Raw genomic sequence first — 24,557 nt, 5'->3', positions numbered from 1 at the left:
ATAACCAGTAGTGCTTCAAATAGCGTAGTCACCAATAATTACTCAATCAATATCAAGTAGTTGTTAACTGTATAGAGCCCTCGGTACGTGTTATTGTTAATCAAGATAGTTTTAAAAGTTCAGATTTGAAGTTATTTTGTTTTTTGAAAATTTTATTTGCTACTGGTTTAAAAATTCAGAATAGACTTAATGTTCAACAAGCAACTTTAATCACATTTATGTTCCAACTTTTTCCTAGATCCGTTATTTGCCAGTTCTCGTTTTCTGTCTATGACTTTCTACTTTGATGAAACATTCTCTTTTTTTCTGGATATCAAAGCACTCAAGATCACCCCGATAGTTTTTTTTTCATGTTGCGCTGTCTTTAGTTCAATGCAATATATGTTTCTTTGAAGAAAGTGAATTACAAAAAATATTATATTAGCATGATAGTCTAAACTTACCCATAGTTTATATGTGTTTGCAATTAAAACTGCAATAAAAAAAATATTATTTCACAATATATAGGGTACTTACGAATGTTACGTTGTTGTTTTTTTTATCGAACGATATAGATGGTATTAAAATGGAGAAGAAAATTCATAACAAATGCTTGTTTATTCAGAGAATCGCAATGCATTTTTTTATTCTTAGTGTAACCTTGAGTTCAACATTTTTTTAAATATCTATGGATTTATGAATTTTTCAAAATAAGTTCTTTTTTTTCCTTTTTCTAAAAGAATTTGCTTGTTGGGCCTTGTATTAACAGCAGTATCGGGAGAACAATAAAAGCAACATTATGTATATACAAATTTTATATATAATTTATATGTTTTTAAGTCAGATTTTGTTTTTTTTTAAAAGACCCAAAACAAGGAAAACGTTGATTCTTTTTTAAAGCTACAATTTATGGAAAAAATTGTCAATCGTGTAAGACCAATATACTGACATCTTCATTATGCATTATTTTCTTATCATTATTTTATAAACATAAAACAAATTTGATCTTATTGGATTATACATTACTGTTGAATAGAGTAATGGACAAAAACCTTCAAACAAATGATTGAAAGGATTTATTAATGGTGGGCAGGAACGATTGGTGCTTTTCAGAATTGAAATTCTTTATTGAGATTTAAAAATAATACAGATCAAGAAAGTTGTTATGTATGTTGTCATTTCATTATTGATTTTAACTCCCTCAATTAATAAACATAAAGTATATCAGCGAATAGATACCAAGAAACTAAGAAAACACATATGTCAGATAAGCTGTCTGTCGATTAAAATTTCTTTCAAGAAAACATTTGTCAATATAAGAAAATTGAAATAAAAGTTATACAGAAAGGCTAAAGAACTGTATATTGCTCGGAAATAATGAAGAAGAGGCCTATTATTTCCGACGAATGGACACTTATTTTGTCTTTCATTTAATTAAAATATATCTTTAATATAAAGATAGTATTTTCAGATTATCACAGTTTAAAGAATTTTGATTCCTTTTGTTTCAACTTCATTTCATGTTTCCATGCTATACCCAATAATCCACAGGAAAAATTTAAGATCAATCTGACTATTTACTCACTTTACGAAGTCTTTTTGAACCGAGAATTAATTACTATAAATTAACTTTGAGAAGATTTCGTCAAGATTTATGTTTTATTTCATTTGCTACATACATATTTCTAGTAGTGGGAGTGAAAAGATGTTGATATGTGTCTTTTCAAAAGAGACGTTTCAGAGTAAAAGAGAAAAAAATAGTCAAGTTTTTTTTAACTAATAGTCTAAACGATATGCTCTTGTTTTACAATTGTACTCAAAGAGAAAAAAAAAGAACCCAGATCCCCCGCGTTGTACATATTGTATTTATCTTTTGGCAATTACTTAAACAAATAAATATAGTAAGGTAGATGGGGTGTCTAAATTCTAATCCATAAAATTTCTTAATAATTTGCAAAAATGTAGCTTATATCCTGCTTGTTTAAGAACATTAATAAAAAGAATGGGTCACCGGACTTATTTTCACACTACAGGTTGCGCAAAATTGTCAAATTTTGTATAGATTATGCATGTAAAACCCAATTCTCGGTCATAAAACGAAAACTACACCATAGAATTTTGAGATAAAATATAAAAAGATAGCTTAAATATTATTCTTTCAGATAATAAGAAGAAAAAATGTGGTCACCGGACTCGTTTTCTTGCTACATAATAAAATGGATAAATTCCTAACACATTCTATTGTAAAAGTAACACTATCTGAATTATTTGCCCTTGTATTTGAGTTGTTTCCCCTTATTTGGCAAAGTTGGAAAAAAATATATCAAACGAAAGTGTTTGTTTTTTGGTAAAATACAACCATAAATATGAGAAAACATGGCATATTCTATATCATAATGAAAAATCTGACTCATGAATTACCTACTAATATCAAAATTTGCAAATTTTATAAAACAATTAGACCTTGTTTTCTGGTATTTAAAAATCAAAAATGGAGGAAGACACCCTATCTACCTTAAGCGTGCACATGGAATTTTGTTGTGTGTTATTGTATACTGAATATTTTAAGCTAAGCATAAAGGGCATAACTACAACAAAAAAAAACTATGAGCTTTATTAAACAGAATTGTACATGTGAGAGCTAACGGAGCCATTTTTCATAAGTGTAATATTTCCAAATTTCATGAATCTTTATTAAAGAATCGATTATCTCAAATTAGATTTTGTCCGAAATATTGCTTACATCAATTTATTGTATAACTTTTATCAAAATTTGAGAAGAACGATGCCTTCATTTACCAAAACAGATGTCCGGTAATTGAACGCATTGCGGACAAAAACAATGATTTAAAACTACATAGTAGGTTTGTTTCATCATAAGGAAACGTAAGTACCAGTGACATGACACACATGTTCTAAATTATGCTTTATTTTAAACAGGCATGAGTTGAGAATCGTCAGAGAAAAAATGAATTAGTACAACTAAAATAAATTTCCAAAATGTAACACTCTAGTCTAGATAAATAAACTCATAAATTAATTGGGGTATGCTCTCATTTTAAAAGCGTACTTAAATACGTATAATATATAAAACTAAAAAATAGATTCGTGTTTCATAAGAAAATGAAGTACAAGTGACATGAAACGTACATTTTTAAAGTTTACTAAATGAGGCGTAATTTGAAACAGACATACCTCCAATAACCACATGACATATTAGAGCTTCGAATTCTAAATTGCTTTGCACTTCATTGATAGATGAAATTTCTTCTGTTGTTTCAGTGTTCTTAATTGTAATAAGAGTTTCTGATTTTCTGACAGTCCATGGAGTCTTTAAATTTGTCATATGCTCAGTTGCTTTTTCAATGGATTCATTTTCGAGTGTAAAAACAGTAACGTCTGGACTGCTTTTCTACATTAAACAAATATATACAAAGACACCAAGTCATTATCCCCAAAAATGTGTCATAAACAAATAAGTTTTGGTAAAAAACAATTTTTTTGTTTCTTACTTACAAAAAAATTCTTTTTTTTATTATTAGTTAACGTTACAATTCAAGGCCATTACTTAACAATTTTGTCATGAAATAAAGAATAGACACTCTGGAAGTGTCCAGGAGACAACAACCAGACCAAAGAGCCAACAAAGCTCAAAGCTACCCACTTTTCTTTTACTGTCAAGAAAAATCCCCACAAGGAGGAGTTTTTTGGATGGCTTCAAAACAAAAATATATACTAGTTCAGTAAAAAATAGACGTCACGCTAAAACTCCGAAATATATGTATATGGACATAATTTTTTTTTTTTTATTAGACTAACAAAGGCCAGAGGCTCCTGACTTAGGACAAGGGTTAGGTGCGAAAATGCAACTGGATTTATTAACATGTTTTATTGGATCTCAAACCGCCATCGGTATATCTAGTTAATGAAAAATAAACAAACATCAACGCACAGTAAGAATCAGTTTAACGGAGTCGAGTTATATTATAAAATACTAATAGGTAATAGAATAAACTTATAACTAAAGAAAAGGACAATGCTATATATAGTTTTATAACAAAATGACTACTAGCAATTACGGACAGTTCCATACCTCAAATAAACTAATTGAAAGATTATATCTCCATCGTATAAAATTAAGTAAAATCCCTACCGTTACAATGTACATGCGTTAAGTAGGTGTATAGTATCATACCATCATACAAGATGTGAGAAGGAAGTTACACGCCAACAATTGATTTAAGAATAAATGTGTGTATTATCGATTCAAAGATTCTATGAGTAAATCCTGATTATTTCAAAATATGCCATTTTTTATTATCTGACAACAATATCGTATCTATATCCTTTCGTAATACGTCTGTTTAAAGGTGATGTTAGCTTTTGCGGTGAATGACGGCATGTGTATGAGTTGTATGGAATATTTCCATAAAAAAAATGATGTACATATAAAACACCGTAAATTATAAGATGTCTGCATGTTGATTTATATCAGCGAATGATGTCTTTGTACCGATGACAAACTTAAATACAATGTAAATGAAGTCAGGAAAGCCGTGGATTACTTTAAAACATGCCGTTTACACCTATCATATTGTTAACATAATTCTGTACCTTTAATCGAATAATCGGTAGTAATAAACTACTAGCACTGACTAATACATCTTCATTCAATCCTCCATTATGAATGGAAATAATTACTGGTAGAACCTTCTCATCTAACACATCTGCAATGGAAAAGGGTTTGTAATTATAATGCAAATCATATGAAGAATGTTTATTTATCAAACTGTTGCATTATGTTTGCACGCATAATTAAGTCTCCGACGTGCCTGATGTTTAAGTGAAAGTTTGTATGGCTTATGTGCGGGCATCATGGTTGTATAACATAATTATCTAAACTAAATACATTTCAGAATAAGAATAATTATAAAGACGACGATTGGTGATTATTATTATCTTTTCGGGTAAATTGAATCGTATTCTTGGGGACAATTGTAAGACAGGACATTTAAACGAAATCTGACTCAGAAATGCAAAACAAACAAAATTAATATAAATCAAATTTACTGTAGCTTGTCAATGTCCTGGAAATATATTGACCATAAGCTTCAAGATATAAATCTTTCAACAGTCAAAGTAGTTACTTTGTTGCTTCATCGGTTCCTTACTCCCCTTTCAACAATATTGGCAATTTTGGGGCGTTAAATTTTTATTTGCAAAGTGATTGCAATAAGAAATCATCGACCTTGACTTCTTACAATCCTTAGCAATTAACATTGGAGTCGAGCTCCATTAGAAAGCTCAAATTATCAATTTTGCTGTAAATTGGAACTGTTTGAATACGTACATTCTGCCATTCTAATGAAGTATTTGATTTCACTTTCTTCGGTTTTTGTCTCCCCTCTTTCGAAAATTTGAAAACCTTTTGTCACCAATTCCTATTTTTGATTAAAAATTAGATCATGTTAGGATATCAACAAATTATAACACAAACAACTTTGATAACAGGCCAAACAATAAATTTGAAAAATATGTAAATAAAAAATGAAATGCGGAGTACAATACAATACAATACAAGCTTTTTAAAATTTTAATTAGATAAAGAAAACAAATATTCGATACCAATTGACATGCACATAACATGCGATTGGAATAACCGTCATCATCGAGAACTTTTGTGTGAAAAGAAAACACGAAGACGAAAAACATGTTAAACTAATGTTTCATAACGATTGTGCAGAATAAGCCTCAATAAAATTACACAACCAGATTAAGAAGGTTCACCATTTGCATCAACGTAAGTTATGAAGTATGTAATATCAATTGCATATGAAAACATGTTTTGAGATAGCTATAGCATATTTGATATTTTAACCATTGTATGAGACAAGCTTATCTTTGGCAACCTGTATGACAAGTATTAGTTTTATTGCAAATGGTTTAAGAGATTGAATGCAATGGATTATGTTTCTTTCAAAATATAAATTATGAATGCAAAGTAACATTGTGACGTCCGAATGATTTTAAGAACGCCTGTATGTCAAAACAATTAGTTTGCTATTTCGAACATAATGTTCAGTTACCTTGATTGTACGGTCACTAGTAGTATGGTGTATACATACAACACGTGAAGAACCATTCAGAAAAAGTACCTTTTGTCCGATGACATGGCATGGCAATTTGGTTCTTTCTTCAAAACAATCGGTTCAGAATTATTTGTAAAGTCAGTAATTGTATATAAATGTATGTGCATGTTTAAAAATAAAATTCGTTTGAGCAAAAAAAAATAAGGTCACAGTGGAACATAAAAAATCATAAATCAGACAACAACTTGCAAAAAGGGAAACAATATCCCAACGAAAAATCTAAGGTGATTCGAAAACAAATACTGAACAGGGGCCGACTTTGACGCTGTTGTATTCTTTGATAATATTGAACGAGAACAGAAAGATTTAAATACGGCTACTGTTCATTTTAATTTGTTATATAAATTTAAATGTTCATAATTGATACTTTCGTGAATCGTGATAATGTGCATGAACATTATTTTGTGTATACGCATGTTTAATTTGCAACATCTGTTAATGTAACGGAATCTTGCAAAATATTTAAATGTGGCAAAATTTTGTAGGATCTGGGAATGTGACGAAATTTGTAACATATTTAAAAGTGACGGAATTTTGTAACATCTGCAAATGTGACAGAATCTTGTAACAACTATAAATGTGACGGCATTATCTATGATGAGTTTATTTACAACAAATGGGTAGATGCCACTGCTGGTGAAGATTTATTTCCCCGAGGGCATCTGTAAATGTGATGGAATTTCGTTACATCTGTGAATGTGACAAAATCTTGTACCATCTATAAATGTGACGGAATTTGTAGCATCTGCAAATTAGACGCAATTTTGTAACATCTGTAAATGTGACGAAATTTTGTAACATCGGTAAATGTGACAGAACTTTGTAACATCTGTAAATGTACCGGAATTTCGAAGCATTTATAAATTTGACGGAATTCTATAGGATTTTAAAATGTGATAATATCTTGTAACATCTGGAAATGTGGCGGGATTTTGTTACATCTGTAAGGGTGACAGAATCTTGTATTATCTGTAAATACGACGCAATTTTGTAACATCTGTAAATGTGACGGAATTTAGTAGCATCTGTAAATGTGACGGAATTTTGTAACATCTGTAAATATGACGGAATTTTGTAACATCTGTAAATGTGATGGAATTTTGTAACATCTGTTAATGTTGTGGTATTTTGTAACATCTGTTAATGTGACGGAATTTTGTAACATCTGTTAATGTTGTGGTATTTTGTATTATCTGTAAATGTGACGGAATTTTGTAGCATATGTAAATGTGTTGGAATTTCTTTAACATCTGTAAATGGGTCGACGTTTTGTAAATTCTGTAAATGGGTCGGAATTTCGAATCTTCTGTTTAATGTGATGTAAGAGTGACAGTAGTATATAGTTCAAGTTCAATACATCAAATATCTAGTTTCACTATCGATATCATTTCAAAAGTGACATTCGGTGTGAGCCAATGCTTCGTGTTGAAACCCATACCTTGACTTATAATAGTTTACTTTTATAAATTGTTACTTGGATAGAGAGTAGTCTCTTTAGTGCTCATTCAAAATCTTCCTATATTTATAACGAATGTTTTATCTATCTGATCTTTTTCTAGTACTTTTGTCATTTCAGAATAGGTTCACACTTTATAAGTCTTATAGAGTTATATTCTTGGAGTATTTTGCAGTTGAGAAGTCTACATTAAAAGTTAGAATACAAGTTCAAGTTCAGTCGATAATGTATTTGTAACAAAATCAACATTCTGAGCAATGGATTAAGTGAGAAGATGGCGTAGGTTAAAAAAAAATGTATCATGTGTATGCTCAATATTTTTTTCTTGAAACTATTTGAGTTTTTTACAATTAGTTTTATTTTTTATACCGTCAATGTGTCCAATTTAACTGCATTACGTGCGCACTTCAGCATTACATATAACATGTTATAATTCAGTGTTTATTGAGATAAAAATATTTGAAAGTTGAATTATAATAGGGCTGTAATAACCAATGAAAAAATCTGATTAAAGCTCAAAAACGAATTTGAGCTATGCATAAGCAAGACACAATTTTGAAATGATTAAAAACTAAAATCATATTAAAAACGATATCTGTTTTTTCAAGCCTGAACTAAAGTAGTTTTTTTTTTTTAATAATTTTCAATAGTAAACTTATTTTTCTTAATTAGATACTAATCAGGACTGGGTTGGACAAACGTCTATTAAAGTTAATAGTCTATTAAAAGTACACTTAAATTTAACAGTCTATTACTTGCGTTGCACAAAATTCAATTAGCGTTAATAGTCTATTAACTCACTATTAAATTTAATTGAACGAAGGAGCGCTATTAAGTCCTTAATTGTACATTTAAAATGGATGCAGTGCAAGTGCTTGGATTACCTGTACCTCGAAATCAGCCAAAAAAAATACCGTGAGAGTCTTCTCAACTCTATGATTTGTCAAACCGAGACCTTCGCCCCTGTAGCCGGTGATATCCCACATTGTATGATTTCGTCATAAAAATATTTTTTTTTTGTTATTATTAAGATAATAAGAGAAAGAAAAGATAAAAATTGAGAAGTTCTGGAGCATAAATGAAGATAAAATTGTTATTTTATGATAAACCATATTCATTATGAATAGGAGGAGGAGGGGAGTCGGAGGGGTCCTGATCCCGAAATCCCCGGCTTAAAAATATGAAATCCTCAGTGAGGTCCCGAATTCAAAGAAATTTAAATCCCGATATCCCGAAATACGAAAAAAGAATTCCCAGATCCCGAATGATCAATCCCGGAATGCCGAGTTTAAAAACACACGGTTCCGCATGAATCTATTAGGGAAACATGGTTTTATTTTAAATACGGCAAATATCATTGAACTGATGCCCTTATCCTTGGAAGTCTGCTTTGTTCAAGCTGAACTGTATTTCTTAGTAAAAGATCGTATAAAATCCTCTTCCTCCAAAATTAACAATTTTTAGAAGGCATGGACGAAATCATTGGACATTTGAAGACCTTTCATAACAGGGGACCCTGGTTTCCTGGCCAAATTTCGGACACACGTGGAACATAATTTTCGGGTAAAATCATACATTTAGAAGATTTCCATTTATTAGTTTTTATAAGTTATTCAAAGTGGAGCCAAAATTCACAAAATGCGCGGATACACCGGACTGCATCGTACGATAACAATCTTGGGTAAATAGTAATTATTGTCTATGATTTAACCAGTCTTTGCTATGCAATAACAAATATGGCAGTTTTAAATGACAGCCGTAGTTTTTCTCCGTAAAATTCCACATCCAGCAGATCGATGTTGATTTCAACTTTGAAAATTAATACACATTTTCCCTGAAATAAGATGTATAAACGAAGAATGTGTAAATGTAATCTCCTTTGGCATTTTGATAAAGAGTGCTTTCTTTCACGTCCGCATTTCTATCAAGTATGGCATGCCAAGTTAACATTTGAATGATTACTGCAGATAAAAAAACACGAATAACAGATAAGTGCACAATACCATATATTGTTATTCGTAAATGTAATCTCCTTTGGCATTTTGATAAAGAGTGCTTTCTTTCACGTCCGCATTTCTATCAAGTATGGCATGCCAAGTTAACATTTGAATGATTACTGCAGATAAAAAAAACACGAATAACAGATAAGTGCACAATACCATATATTGTTATTCGTAGGACATAAAGAGAAACTATGTGATAATTTTGATATATTAGACAGTGAATTAATTTAGTTTTTTTTAAATAAAGATGGCATAGTGTATATTGTCCATAATATTTATAACCAATAATACATATCTAACATTTTTTTTTGCAACTGAAAACTGTAATATAGATGAAACGAAACTATTCGACACTTTTGTATATCTTGGGTATAAACTTCAAACAAATATCTGATATTGACATGGGATATTGTTCATAATAACATAAAAAATTATTGGACTTTTGGGGATCGCCAAGATATTCCGACACCCCACTGGCCTAACACTCCAATAGTCCGACAAAGGTTAATAACTGCCGTAATAGAAAATATACTTCATGAGTAGAGCTTAATGAGGGTGTGGATGTGGATTTACAGAATAGAGAATAATGAGGGGGGAGGGGGTTAACGATTAGAGAAAAACGGGGTTCTAAAATAATGGGCAAAAGTATAAATATAGAGAAAATGGCAAACATTTTAAAGAAAACAGATATGAAAGACCCTCTACCCCAATCCAGACACCCCTTGGTAGAATAATTGTTGACATGGTATTTGAACTATTCGTTCTAATATCACAGAAACAGATTTTAGCATGATACCTATCGGGTATAACTATCAAAGAAGTACCGTGACAATATGCATATAAAGAAACTGAAAACTTTGCAAGTTTTGGTATAAAAATATGGGAACACATTCTACTAAAAAAAGAAATGTCATCAGCAGAGCAGTCTCTCTTCATAATAAAAAATGTTCACGTAATCAGGAAACGACCATTTAACTTCAAGGGGGTTATGTTTTTTTCCTAAAAAAAATATTCTGATCCCCATTTTGATGGATAAAAATATTTCTGGTCAAGCAGATGAAAAAAAATCATTTTGAATGCAGATTCCCCCATAACTTGTTATATAGTGTTAAACAACACATGCAAACATGCGACACAAAAATTACTCTAGCAACCAATACCACCTCTTTGACACTCACAACAGAAGGTGCCAGTTTTCACTTTTCCGATTTAACAGCATTTTTTGCTGTTGTAAACTTATTCTAACAGATTCCTCACATAGAACGCGGCAAACTTTACAAAGTTCTATTTGGTTTACCACTGTCTTTATAGTTCAACGTACCGCGTTTTAACTTTAAATAATTCACTCTTCAATTAAGTAGTGTATAAATATTGTTGTATATATAGAATAACTAAACTAAACTTCATCTCAAAATAATTCTGTACACTAAACTAAGCATCTCGCATACAATCGTCTAAGCGGTAAAGCCTAACTGGAGCCTTAACTTTCTAATTTCTCTGCTTTGGGAGAGATTCATAGCTGTGTATCGTCATGTTAGTTATTCGATAAAGCTTCACAAAGTTTATTTAGTTTGACAAAATGTTTGCTACACCGCGTCTCATTCATTCTTTATTTTTAGGGGTGAATATATCCGACCACTTTCACTAATACATATCTACCAACCAACCGTGATAAATTGCCTGAGTCTACTGCAAGGCAAATGCTACAAGGAAAATTCGCGGCGGTTCATATTCAATACTAGCATGTGATTTCATTGTCTAGTGGCAATTCAAGTGTCATTGACCTTTTATCATGCCGGATGGCAACTATTACAGGGTCTATCTAATATTTTTTTTACTGTCAACTAATTGTTCTCGGCCTGTACATGCATGTCAGTAATATTTGCCACTGGACATCAAGCAAAATTTAAATATTGTAAGTACTTTATGATATGTTACTTGTATTATTATTTTTAGGACTATCAGGAGGAATAGGTTTAACAGATGGGATTATTCTCTTAAAATCAATGTAAATAAAGGAATTTAAGACTAATACTTTTTTATTCCCCTATTCCCCTCGTGTTTTCGAGACGTAGCACTACATAGCATTATTTAGCTGCTTCGATGTTGAACACAACCCCGTTGAATAATGATGAAATCGCTGAAATCGTGTTGACGTCATGAAAAATTAATAAAAATCGTGAAAATCATGATGACGTCGTGAAAAATGATGAAAATCGAGAAAATCGTAATGACGTTGGGAAAAAATGATGAAAATTGCAGAATTATATGGAGCTTAATTGACTATCAAAATGTTAATAGTCACTTAATTGTCTATTAGTTAATAGTATCCTTAAAAGTGATTCTTGCAACGCTATTAAATCACTCTATTAACTAATTGTCAATTAGATATTAAATAGTCTATTAGAAGTTAATAGTCTATTAACTTAATAGACGTTTGTGCAACCCAGTCCTGTCTCAGAAATCTTGAGCTGCTAACATATACACCTGGAAAACAGTATTGCAACACTTCCATTGAAAACAATGTAAAATGACATGATTGTAGAATGTGTATAATTTGGGTATTACCAAATACTTTTAATCCGTTTATAATTTGAAAATTAAATTTGTGTAATTAAAAAAGAGGGACGAAAGATACCAAAGGGAGAGTCAAACTCATAGATAGAAAATAAACGGACAACGCCATGGCTAAAAATAAAAAGACAAACAGACAAATAATAGTACATAAGACACAACATAGAAAACTAAAGACTAAGCAACACGAACCACATCAAAAACTTGGGGTGATCTCAGGTGCTCCGGAAGGGTAAACAGATTGCTCCACATGTGGCACCCATTAACCTACATTTCAGGCAAACTTAGGACTAGAGAGACGCATCATTAGAGCTTTATTGACAAAGTTATTCAAGTTTTGTCTTATCTTCTATACCGACATTTTATAAAAGTAATTTTTACACCGAACTATTCATCTAATACAGAAAATGTGTGTTAAACTAGGGATTTGAGAACTGATCTTTGAAAAACATGAGTCCTGCAAAATAAGCATTTTTGTGAAAAGTGCCAATAAACTATTTCCGTGTAGCTGTTATGTCCTATCCATGTAGCATGAATATATTTGATGAAAAGTAAGTTAATACCATGCATTCAATTTTAAAACATGAGTGGATGACAAGTATTTGGTAAAACCCATATTATACACAGTTTACAATCATGTTATTTTACTTTGGTTTTCAATGGAAGTGTTGCAATACATTTTGCCAGGTGTATATTATTGTAACAGGTAAAGTGTTGTCTATGAAAAATGTTAAACATATACGACTTACTAAAGTTGTAAACAGTGATACTAATTGTTACATCGCTTTATCATTTAGATAGGGTAAACTTTGCTGTGGCTCATTTTTTGAATTTCTGCGCTGTGTTTTGCTTATTTTTGTTTTCCCTTTTGTCATTTTTCATTAGTTTTTGACATGACATAGTAAGTTTGTTTTCGACTTACGAGTTTTAATGTCACTTTATTATAATTCATTTCTCTTTCGTCAATGTTAAAGAAAATCGGAATTATATTGAGAAATAATGAGTATGGTCTAGATACAAGAAAATTAACTCTTGTATAGCGTCTTGCATTATAGAGAGCAGAAATAAGAGTCATAGACACAAAATGCATGTAGGCATACTGCAAATATAATGTTTGAGATTAAAAATTACCTACTTGAATATTCGACGACTTCATCAATTAGTGAGCATCTGTCTTTTTTGTGATCTGTGTCTTGGTTATTTGCGAAAATGAGATACAACACAGGTTTGTATGATCGTTTCTGTTCCTTTTCGATCCGGTACCGAATGTTTAGCTGAATCTGTAGAGTTTAATTTGTATCCTAATTAATCGTTTAAAATTACATCTAATGATAAACAAAATTTCATATTCTTATATATTACAACTAGGATAGGAATATTGTTGGTGGAATTTTTCAATAAGGTGAGTGACACTAATCATAAAAGTTTATAAAAGTAATTTTTAAATGCAACTACCTAGCATTCGAATTAATCCTTTACCACTCTAAAGCATGCCATTTAAACAACATGCTTTGTTTTGTCCAGTCGGCACCGTCAAGTATTCTTTCGGTGTAAAAATCGTCAAATCAAGATCAAAGGTCACGGACGGACCATATCTTTTTTTTCTTGATATCACTAATTTTGCCTATGGTGTCTTCTAAAAAATTATACAATGCATTCAAATGAGAAAAAAATAGATCATAGATTAGGCCACACCAATTTAATTTCTTGTTCTACGGATTTTTGGACTTCAAAATTTGGGGCGAGCGAGCGATTTGAAAATTTAAATAAAAAAATATTTAATTTGCAAATTTTTGAGGCGAAGCTTGAAAAGTAGAGGCGAGCGATTATAATTTTTTTTTGTAAACATAAAATAGTAGGTTTTGACAATATTAAAGCTTGATTTATCATTTGTTCTTTGACATTTCTTTAATTTCTGAAGTATTTTTTCCATGTTCATCAAGAAATAATTAAATCTGGTCTATGTATGACATGTATGTGTGACTGACAATGAGACAATTCTCCATCCAAGTCATAATCAGTTCGGGGAGAACCCCTTAATGTTATAAATATCCCTTTTATATGTTTTATGAGGGATCAATATAAGTTATAATATATTTGTTTGTACAAAAGGGCTCATATTTTCTCAAAGAACTATATATCTATCTGGTATTAAATGGTCAAAACATGTCCAAGAATTTTGTAATATTCCTGGACTTTAACCATGTTAACACATTTACTTTAAGTTAACATATTTAATATTATTCAAAATAAGTAGACCACTCTTTTAGAAAAAGTTGTTTAAAATATGATGTAACTCTCCTCTTTTTGGGTACAAAAACTTAAGTTTTCAAAGGTTTTGTATAGAAGAACTATACAAATCCTTTGTATTTCTATTTTCTTTTCTACATCAGTAAAATGACCCCTTGTCCATGTTGTCTGAGGGAGGGTTGTTCTCAACCTGATATAAATAACAAACACAGGTCAAAGTACGGCCTTTGACACAGGGCTTTGATACAGACCAAACAGCAGGCTATAAAGGACCCAAAATTATTAGCGTACACAATTCGAACAGGAAAACCAACGATCTAATTTATATATCATGTACATCCAAACGGGAAAAATTATACCAATGAACAACATAACCAAACGATAACTGCTGAACGACAGGCCCCTCAATCAATCAGGACAGGTGCATAAACATGCAGAGGCTATGGATAGTTTTGTTTCGCCAGCATACAATATAATTGCAGTTGAAGGCAAATCCTTCAGAAGTTCTTTGTACTTTATTCTAACAGCGACATGTTTTGATAGGGAATATAAGTAAGGGGGAAAGTAACCAATTTTTTGTTCTTTACTCCGGTATTTCCGCTGATATAGATTTATATCGGGGATACAAATCCTTGAACGGAGCACTCCCGCTTTGGATAAGTAGGTTTCATGCTGAAACAAATATTCTCACAGATATTTACAAAGTGTGCTGGGGTGCTTTTATGTTTAAAATCGTTATATACAGGTTAGACTGTGATTTTAAAAACAAATGTTGATATCTTTTTATAATGTTTACAAAAAAAAACGGTGCGGGAAATGGACATGATTACATTTCCGGATGCGGGAAGCGGGAATATAAAAAAAATAAAAAAATTCTGTTTTGAAAAAAATAGGTGCGGGCGGGTCCGTCGAACAAGGAATCAAATTGGTGTGGCCTTAATACTCATTTGTTAAATGTTATAAAACTTGAATGCCTTTCACTTTAATACAAACAAGCCTTTATCGAGTAACTCCAGTAAAAATGAAGGGGTAACAAAGAATTAAAACCAAAACATCTTATTATACTGTGTATAAGCTCAAATCAAATACTGTCCTGTATACATCACTGAGTAAATGTAGAATTTCAGTGTATATCTTTCTTTTTTTTTTAAAAGCACCCCATGTTTAAATTTGTGGTATACCATCTTTGCCGCAAGTTAATGGTTTTCTGTTTTGTATTAAATCAATATCAAGATCCATTTGTTAGATCTTGTTATCAATTTATTTGGCAATCGTTAATGGCAGTCAGCAGGGTTTAAGAACATTAGTTTTTCGACCTGCTAGTCAAATGCGTTTTGTAAAATATTCTTTTTCACTGTTTTGGTCTTTTGGAAAGTTAAGTTTGTGCTCTATTTTTACCCCTCTATAACGAAATTTGTTTTACATGCATACGTATAAAAATTGCGGTTTTTATCCAACGCAATCATAGGTTTGAACGTTGTTTTCAATTTAGACTTGTTTATCTTTAATATATATATACAATTATAGAACATATTCGTTCATATAGATTGATTCTATTTAAAAGTCCATATATTGTTTACCTTTTGTGTTATGTTGTTGTCGCTGAAGTCAACGTCAAGGTAGCCCAGGGTATCTATTTAAATAATCAACATTAGTACAAAGCATTTAACTTTTTTTCGCTCATTTACGCTAAATTACGGTGCTATATTATTAACGTCCGGGTTCTGTACCTTCTGATATAACCATTCATTCAATGTGTAACACTATCTCCAAGTTAATGAAGAAGAAAAAAACAACGGGGACAAATAGTCCCTCGTTCTTTGCATATATCGTTAGAAGCAAATTATCAATACCTCCCTTTTTAACCTCTTACTAAGTTTCTTTTTAGTTAAGACATTCACATTAGGTCGAATAATACTGAACAAGAACTTAATCTGCTTTTTTCCCGAGCATGACATCAGCGATCAGCTTTTTATTGCGCTCAACTATATACGTCAGTGTTAATCTTTGTTTTAACGTGATAACATGTACAAGTGTACCATTACATGCGGAGAAGCAATGCCAGTGATAAGAAATTTGAAAATACGATATAATATGGGTATAATACCACCATTGATTTTCCCCTATTAGTCTTTGTTAAATTTGCACTTTTCGAAGAAAATGTGTAGAATTTTGTTTTTGTTTCAAATAAAAAAATACTTGGCATGAGTAAAGTTTTATCCTGTTCAGTACTATAGAAAAAAAAATAACATAACATTTCATTGCATATAAGAAAATAACCATCCCTGGAAGTTAACCAATCAAATTTCTCCCCCCTTTTTTTTTATCTGTGTACAAGGTTAAGTCACCATGTAACCTCAAGATTACAAAATATTCTATAGAAATCCCAAATAAAAAAAATAATGGTGCTTTGAAATACCCAAGACATATGTTTATGACACAGAAATCTTTTACTGCAATAAAATGTAGGATTAATTACAACTGTCAAATTCAAGGGAATATTTTTTTCGACCTATTTTCGTAGACAACCGGATGTGACGTACCATTATTTGGTGGTATTACACCTATATGTAACTATATATTTATATATATATATGTATATTATTCTGTTATTCATATCGCAATTACTTGTACAAGTATCTCTCAACAGATCTTTTAAGATGAATATAATAGAAAATACCTGTATCTAGTATTCTGTATTGGTTTTTCAAAATTTTGACCCGGAACATTCATGTAAAAATAATACAGGTGCAAACACTTACCTATTAAGACATTTTCAAAATAAAGTATGTTGAGATGTAACCTATTTTTTTTGTGTGTATTTTCTACTTTTCATTTAATTCTTATAGATCATCACAACGAAAGTGATTTTCTCGCTTGAGCCGGGACGGCGAAAGCTAGAACTGCAATCGAGTTGAGATGACGAATGATTATCTGTTTATCGCTAATTTACCTATGACGACGTGTCAATTTCATGTCAATATCATTAGTAGACACGTGCGTCCTTAGTTTTTAGCGATAATTTTCCATCTCAAGCGAGTACCATGATATGAAAAATTATCACAAAAATAGATCGAAGGAAAAATGCACAAAATAGCGATATATACGAGTTATATCAATAGTCTGATGTTGATCCAGACTGCTTATCTTTAAGGTCAGGTCAATATTGTTTTTTTTCAATTTAGTTCAGTCATGATAATGTTTAATAGGTATATGATTTAAAGAGTAAATTATGGTTACCTTTTCCAAGTATCGGGAGATGATCAGGATAAAACTGCCGAGCAACTGTGCTCTCGCATTGTAGTTCCAGGATATTGTGCTGACTTTGTTCATGATTGGCTGACCATTGTACGTCAATTGTATCATCTCGTATTGATAGTACTACACCTTCAATCAAAACATCATTTAGATGATATCAACAGTTAAAAGTGAAATGGTGGTCTTTTTTCTACGTAAACATGTGCAGTGAAAATTAAATCATCACCATATGATATCAAATAGTTAAATCCACAACGGCTCATTTTGTACATCCATTGTAGTTTACCGAAATAAATCTTTATTAAGGTCAAAGAACAGCATATCTGATTGTAAATTAATAAAATTTTGCAATCAAATCTAACTGACTTTTTTTTTAAAATAGCATAATTATCCCTTTTAAGGTCTGAAATATTAATGATTGCATTTTTTGTTCGTCAAAAAAGTAAAATATTTGTATAAAGCTCATTTAATTGAAAACGCTATTTGTTTTAAAACCATCAAACTTCCCAATTCATATTTCTTACAAAAGTTGTTTTTAGATTTCCGTATTAATGATATGAATATTCATATAGGCACCGACTTCTTTTTTGTTGTTGGTATATTACAGTTGTTTTCAGATCTATCCCTTACATGAAATTGGTTACGTTTGATTTTGTCAATTTGTCTGAACTTCCTCTGTTTGCACTTATCTTTGAGCTTGACCTTTTTAAAGACTTTCATGTTCACAATTTAAAATGGTTTTCCAGAAGGAACTAGTACCAACAAATTTACATTATTTTTATAATTATTATTGTGCTTTAAATTAAAGCATGACATTGACACATGTGACAGTAACTGATAAAAATGTTCCTTCATCCAAGCATATCTTGGATGTGCAGGATGAAGGTCATTCTTAGAATATGAGCCTGAGGCTCGAAAGTAATAAATTAGCTTAACTTCTCTATGAGGGGCGAAGCTTACATGTAATATATCTGTTTAAAGAAACAAACTATAACCACCAGACCATAGCTGGCCAGTGACCTTGAGCCTAGTATATAAGCACCTGTTCCATAATAACTTGTCATAATTTAAAGCAAATTTGTGTCGACCAATTATAAAACCCATTGGAAAAAGGGTGGGTCTGACTGATAATCCCTAGGGTGGGAATTAATTACTTTCGAGCCTCAGGCTCATATTCTAAGAATGACCTTCATCCTGCACATCCAAGATATGCTTGGATGAAGGAACATTCTTATTCATATTTCGCCTTCGGTCTCAAGTAATAAATTAGTTTGTTTAAAGTGTAGACACAAACTAAAAACAATTTTTATAAATGCCAACATTTAATAAAGCATAGAAATCACAAGATCATCCAGTAACTACAACTGAAGAAAATTGTTTTAGTACTGATATTATTCACTTTCCCTTTTATAGAACTTATAAAAAGTTTTACCATATGTCCAGACTAAGCTGTTGCCATAATGTCTTTAATAGAACATCCTGAAGCTAAATGCACTTAAGAAGAGGTTCCTCTAAATGAGTAAACCTTAAAACCTCGGCTAAAATTAGAACTCTCTCTAACTATCTTAACTTTACGAAAAGACTTAGATGAATTCTGTCACATATTTTGTACACAAAACATGATAAATCATTGTCTTAACAACACAAAGTTTTGGTTTATCAAAACCCTTGATCACCTTATTAGGTAGACTAACTAACAGATCTAGTATTTTTCAAAAACTCATGTATATGAAAAATTAAAGTGCCATGTCTCTGAATGAAAAACATAGAATGTAAATCTATAGCTGATAAAGATTGTACTTTGGCAGTTGTAGACAAGGCAAATAAAGACACAATTATAAAAGACAGTCTTCAATGTTAAATCCTCTAATGAATATAAAGAACTTAAAAAGATAGCACTAAATTCATCTCCACAGTGAAAGAGTATCTAACTCTTCAATTACAGATTCAGGCTTAATCAACCTTTCACATATGCATGTAGTAAACAAACAAATTTAGTAACATCTACTTCTTAAAGGATCAAGTCTGTTTCAACATAAAACAAGTAAAATTCACATAATAAACATGCTGAATATGAAAAGCTTGTGTTTTACAAAAAAATTCAATAATCAATAACATCCTTTTTAGATGGTGATAAGGAATTAGTTCTCTTTGAACACACCAAATAATGACATTTCTAAAAAAATATTGATAATGCTTGATCATAGATGCATGATCTCCAAGATAAATTGTAAACATATTTTACAAATGATTCTGAAATCTCCTGTTTATATCAAAGTGATTTCTGAATATAATACACACGTTTTTACCCTACCGCACAATCAACCCTTCAGGTGTTGGTTCACTTATATTTTTTACAATACACAGTTAAATCAAATCTCTTCCTGACGGAAAGGCATTCTTCATTATGTAACATTGTTACTAACTTTTATGTTTAGCAGAACTTTTAACTGTCAAATAAATTAAAATTGGTCTTAGCAAAGAAAACCAACTCTGAGCAGACCAAAAGGAATAATCAAAAGAGCCTTCTGAACTTTATCACTAATAATTTTCTTTATAATTATCCCCAACAATGAAAAAGATGGGAAAATATAAGGTCTTAAATCTGACCATGAAAAGTACAAACATCTCTGAAAGGAGCTTGTTGGTCAAAAGACAACGAATCAATTATCTACAGATTTGAAAATGGAAACGTGATAACAACAAAACAAATATATCTTCTTTCAATTGCCATCCTGTTGAATCTGTAAATTTTTTAGACATATGATAAGCATCAAAACTTTCTTACCAGGAATATAAAGAGCTGTGATAAAAATGTTCTTTCTTGAACACCAAGCCCAAATAATGAAATATTTGTAGTAAGCATGTTTTTAAAGTGACAAAGAGGTTATACCTCCTATTGCATAATAAATGCTACTGAAATTGTATTTTTTGATTGTATAACTCTCTGTGACTAAAATTTCTCTCCAAAAGAAAAATATAGCCAACAATTATAAGAAATCTATATGAAATGAGCGCATGTTCTTAAAGAAGCTCCATCTACCAACAGAAAAGAATCATCAATGTATAAACTATAGCATGTATATACTTCAAGTGACATTATTTCATAAAAATATATAGACAGGTTTTAAAACCTTAGTAAAAACTCTTGATGCAGAAGCCAATCCAAAACAAAGAACATAAATATCATATCAATGTCCTTTCCACATGAATCAGGAAATTGTGATATAATCATAAATGATACTTAAATATGCATCTGTGAGATCTATAGATGTTAGCTCTCTCTCTCTCTCTCTCTCTATATATATATATATATATATATATATATATAGATAATCATCCCTAAGAATTACATCTAAACAAAAGATAAATGGTCCTGCTCCAAATGCTGATTAGCCACAAGCTAAGTTTGTTTGAATTTTTCAAATAGATAACAGGCCTTGAAGACCTATCTTTCTTAGGATTTAAGAAAATATAGGAAATAAACGGATTTTCCAATGATCGATCAACCTCTTAAATAGCTCCCTTAGCTATCAATTTTTGGACTTCTGAAATTATTTCATCCTTATGAAAGGTGAAATGTATATTTTATTCAAATATGTGGTACATCATTAAAAATAATTTTATAACCATTTCTTATTAAATCTAATATCAATAGATCATTAGTAACATTTTCCAAATCATAATATTTAAGTTATCTACTGTATATAGCAACTGGTTGAGAAATGTGACCTCTTTGAGATTCTCTGTTCCCTTTTGAGAAACCTCTCCTTCTCAATGAAGGGAATTGCCTATTAGTATACGCCCTGTTCACCAACAGAGCCTCCGCAGTTAAAAGACTGATATTGTCTTTCCCATAACAGCTGGGAGTAAAATAATTGCTAGACCTGGAACCTCTTCCAAGGAATCTAGATTTGCTTTAGAATCTTTATAAAACTACCAAGTTTGATTCATGCAATCATAACTAAAAACGTAATAAATCAACTATCACATCAGAATTACAAATAAGTTTTATCATCTAGATAAATCTGAGCATCTCCTATGCGTTTAAATAGAAACCCATGGTCAAACAAACAAATAGAATTTTACAATAAAATCCTCAACAATAGGGGTGATGATCAACCCCTTAATAAAGTATCTCTGGGTTTCCTGCATCTTTGAAACCACATAGTGGGCCTGTCTAGGCAGTGCCATTTCAATCTTGTTATTTATCCTAGACACACTAGGATTCTCACAGTTCTCAGGGTGATAGTACTACTCCTCTATGAACTTGATATTTTCCTGATTTTATATTTACTGACATGGTAGTATTATTAACAGTCACAGAAAGTACAGAAGAAAACTTAGACACAGTTTTCTGCCTTTTTAAACAATTTGGGGATTTTCCAAGCAAAATCATGATTAAACTGTTCAACAAACAGGATGAGATAATGGACCATTAATCTCACTAAGAGAAGCCTTAAAGGCTTCTGAAAACCTTAATGCAGGATCAAAAGACGTATCAAAATTCAGTTCCGGCTGGACTATCATCAGCCATGGCACAAACTCCAAAAGAAGGTACATGAACAGTATCATTACAGTAGTTCATATCAAAATTAGAACTAAATCTTCATTAAAGTAAGCCTCTAATGGCAAAATTCGAATAAAGCAGCAGGTTTCTCTACAAACTCTGCTCGAGTTGAAGGCAGAGAAACTGTCTCAAACCTCATGATTCATACATGTTCTTTACTACATTAATAATAATGAGTCAATGCATCAATATGTATACATGCCTATCTTAAATCTCAACAGCACTATCTTGAGAACAATTCACAAATCAAGGAGATTTTGAAGCTATACAAGTAGCACTAGATTTTAAAAACTTACTTTTGACTCGTTCTGTTGCTTTGTCAATTATTTCCAATTACAATGCCATTAGGATCTTTTATAAAACTACTAGGTTTTATAACTGTTTAAGAAGAGGATTTATTCAAAATACCTCTTGTTTTCCTATTAAATTTATCATCTTTAATTTCTAAAACAACTCAGAGGTGATGAAAATCATAGCCGTCACCCTTGTAAGTGTAAACATAATTCTAAACATCTTGCAAAAGCAATACATTTGCATAATCAAATTCAGCCATTGTAAAAAACAATGTGTACCTGTGCAGGTAAAACACGTGTAAATTCTGAAGAGTACTCACGACCTTCAGGTGAATAGAAATACTTTTAAATATCTACCTGTTTAACAAACAGGAGTATGAATTAAGTAACACATGTGCTGTACATCGTACTAAGGCAAAAACTTAATGAATATATAAAATTGTCATACATCGTAGACAATAAAAATTTTAATTAATTTCCATCGATACTTGTCATACATCGTAGACAAGAAATTTTTAAATTCATTTCCATCAACACTTGTCATACATCGTAGACAATTGAGGAATTCTTATTTCTAATTAACAAAATAACATTAGAACTTGTCGTACATCGTAGACAAGTTAAATGTAACTTTAGTAACTTTCCCCTAAATCTTAGATAAAAATAAAAATAACTAAAAAGAATTCAAGTGAAGTGTTCACTTCACACCCTCTAGAAAAATAAAGACAAGTTATTATGGAACAGGTGCTTATATACTAGGGTCAAGGTCACTGGCCAGCTATGGTCTGGTGGTTATAGTTTGTTTCTTTAAACAGAGATATTACATGTAAGCTTCACCCCTCATAGAGAAGTTAAGCTAATTTATTACTTGAGACCGAAGGCGAAATATGAATAAGAATATATAATAACTTTTGATTACGTAGTCAATTATTATCTATACATACAAACATCAGAGTAATCGAATGATAATCGATTGCACAAAAATACTGCACGTATTCGATTTATGATTACAACCTTCTGTGTTCATATATACTACATGTATCTTTGTAAAACAATTTAATATCCAAACGATAAATACTGAAACCTAGCATTATCAAATTCATTAAATTTATAGGATACGAATATGAGCATAAATAAATTATTGTAAAATTTTCACACATGACTGCTTTATTATTTTGAATTTGTTTCCGTCGGTATGTTTTTGTTAATTTGCTTTTTTATAGAATTTAAACATTCTCTTAAAAAATACACCTGTGAAAAAATCGATTTCAAATACAAAACCTGACAATCAATCTGTAATTGTGCTACCTCTTTTTCTGTTGTTTTTCCGAAGCGAAACCTCTGCATTCTCTTGTATGCCTAGTGCAAATGCATAGCCTGTTATTTTCACGTCAAACCTTGCTGGCATTTCTTCACTGGAACACAGAGAAAAACATATTTCTAACGAAATTCGTCAAAACGAACAAATGTCTACAAAACGCTACAAGCTTATTTTAAAACTAAAGAGCACAAGTCATACACAAACCTTCAGTGATCTTATTTTTACCGAAAGTGTCAACAGATTCTGTTGCATATGTCACACCCGTAGTGTTACTTTCATGAGTAAATTGATAAAGTATAGCAAATGCATACGTATACTTTTGCAGTTGCATACATCAGATTACTCGACAAAAATAATCTTTTTACAGTATGTTTGTCTCAAAAATAATATATAACTTTTATTTGACTATTAAGTTTGTCAACTCTGCGCTCTTAGTTTATAAGGCTTAAATGTGCTTGCAATCAAAAGTAATTTTCAATTTATTATCTAATCTTATTGTCAAGATAAATTTAATAAAAATAGATAGACGGAAAAAGTTCTATTTCAGTATTGTCAATTGATCAACTAGAAACACTTGATGGCTTGAAAAACAGGACTTATTTTGTTATCTTCATAGCACCAGCAAAAAACTATAAACGCAATTGGTGTATCAAATTATCAGTCTGGTACCTTTGATAACTATTGACCTTAGATTCAATGCGTTC

General features: G+C 31.0%; 2 long non-coding RNA genes across 2 annotated transcripts; both read right to left on the bottom strand.

Annotated features, from left to right (window-relative positions):
- Positions 1-3,180: 3,180 nt before the first annotated feature.
- Positions 3,181-5,422, bottom strand: LOC143074481 (uncharacterized). Its single transcript, XR_012977883.1, has 3 exons — positions 5,330-5,422; positions 4,594-4,706; positions 3,181-3,391 (listed from the first exon to the last, which is right to left on the bottom strand). It is a non-coding gene; the product is annotated as an uncharacterized LOC143074481 (long non-coding RNA).
- A 7,907-nt stretch (positions 5,423-13,329) lies between these two features.
- LOC143074479 (uncharacterized) lies at positions 13,330-17,781 on the bottom strand. Its single transcript, XR_012977882.1, has 3 exons — positions 17,652-17,781; positions 15,992-16,044; positions 13,330-13,441 (listed from the first exon to the last, which is right to left on the bottom strand). It is a non-coding gene; the product is annotated as an uncharacterized LOC143074479 (long non-coding RNA).
- Positions 17,782-24,557: the final 6,776 nt, after the last annotated feature.

The sequence above is a fragment of the Mytilus galloprovincialis genome, chromosome 5 (assembly GCF_965363235.1).
Source record: "Mytilus galloprovincialis chromosome 5, xbMytGall1.hap1.1, whole genome shotgun sequence".
In the NCBI taxonomy this organism is placed as follows: Eukaryota; Metazoa; Mollusca; class Bivalvia; order Mytilida; family Mytilidae; genus Mytilus; species Mytilus galloprovincialis.
Note: the sequence above shows the minus strand (reverse complement) of the source record. Positions and strands in the feature narration are given on the sequence as shown.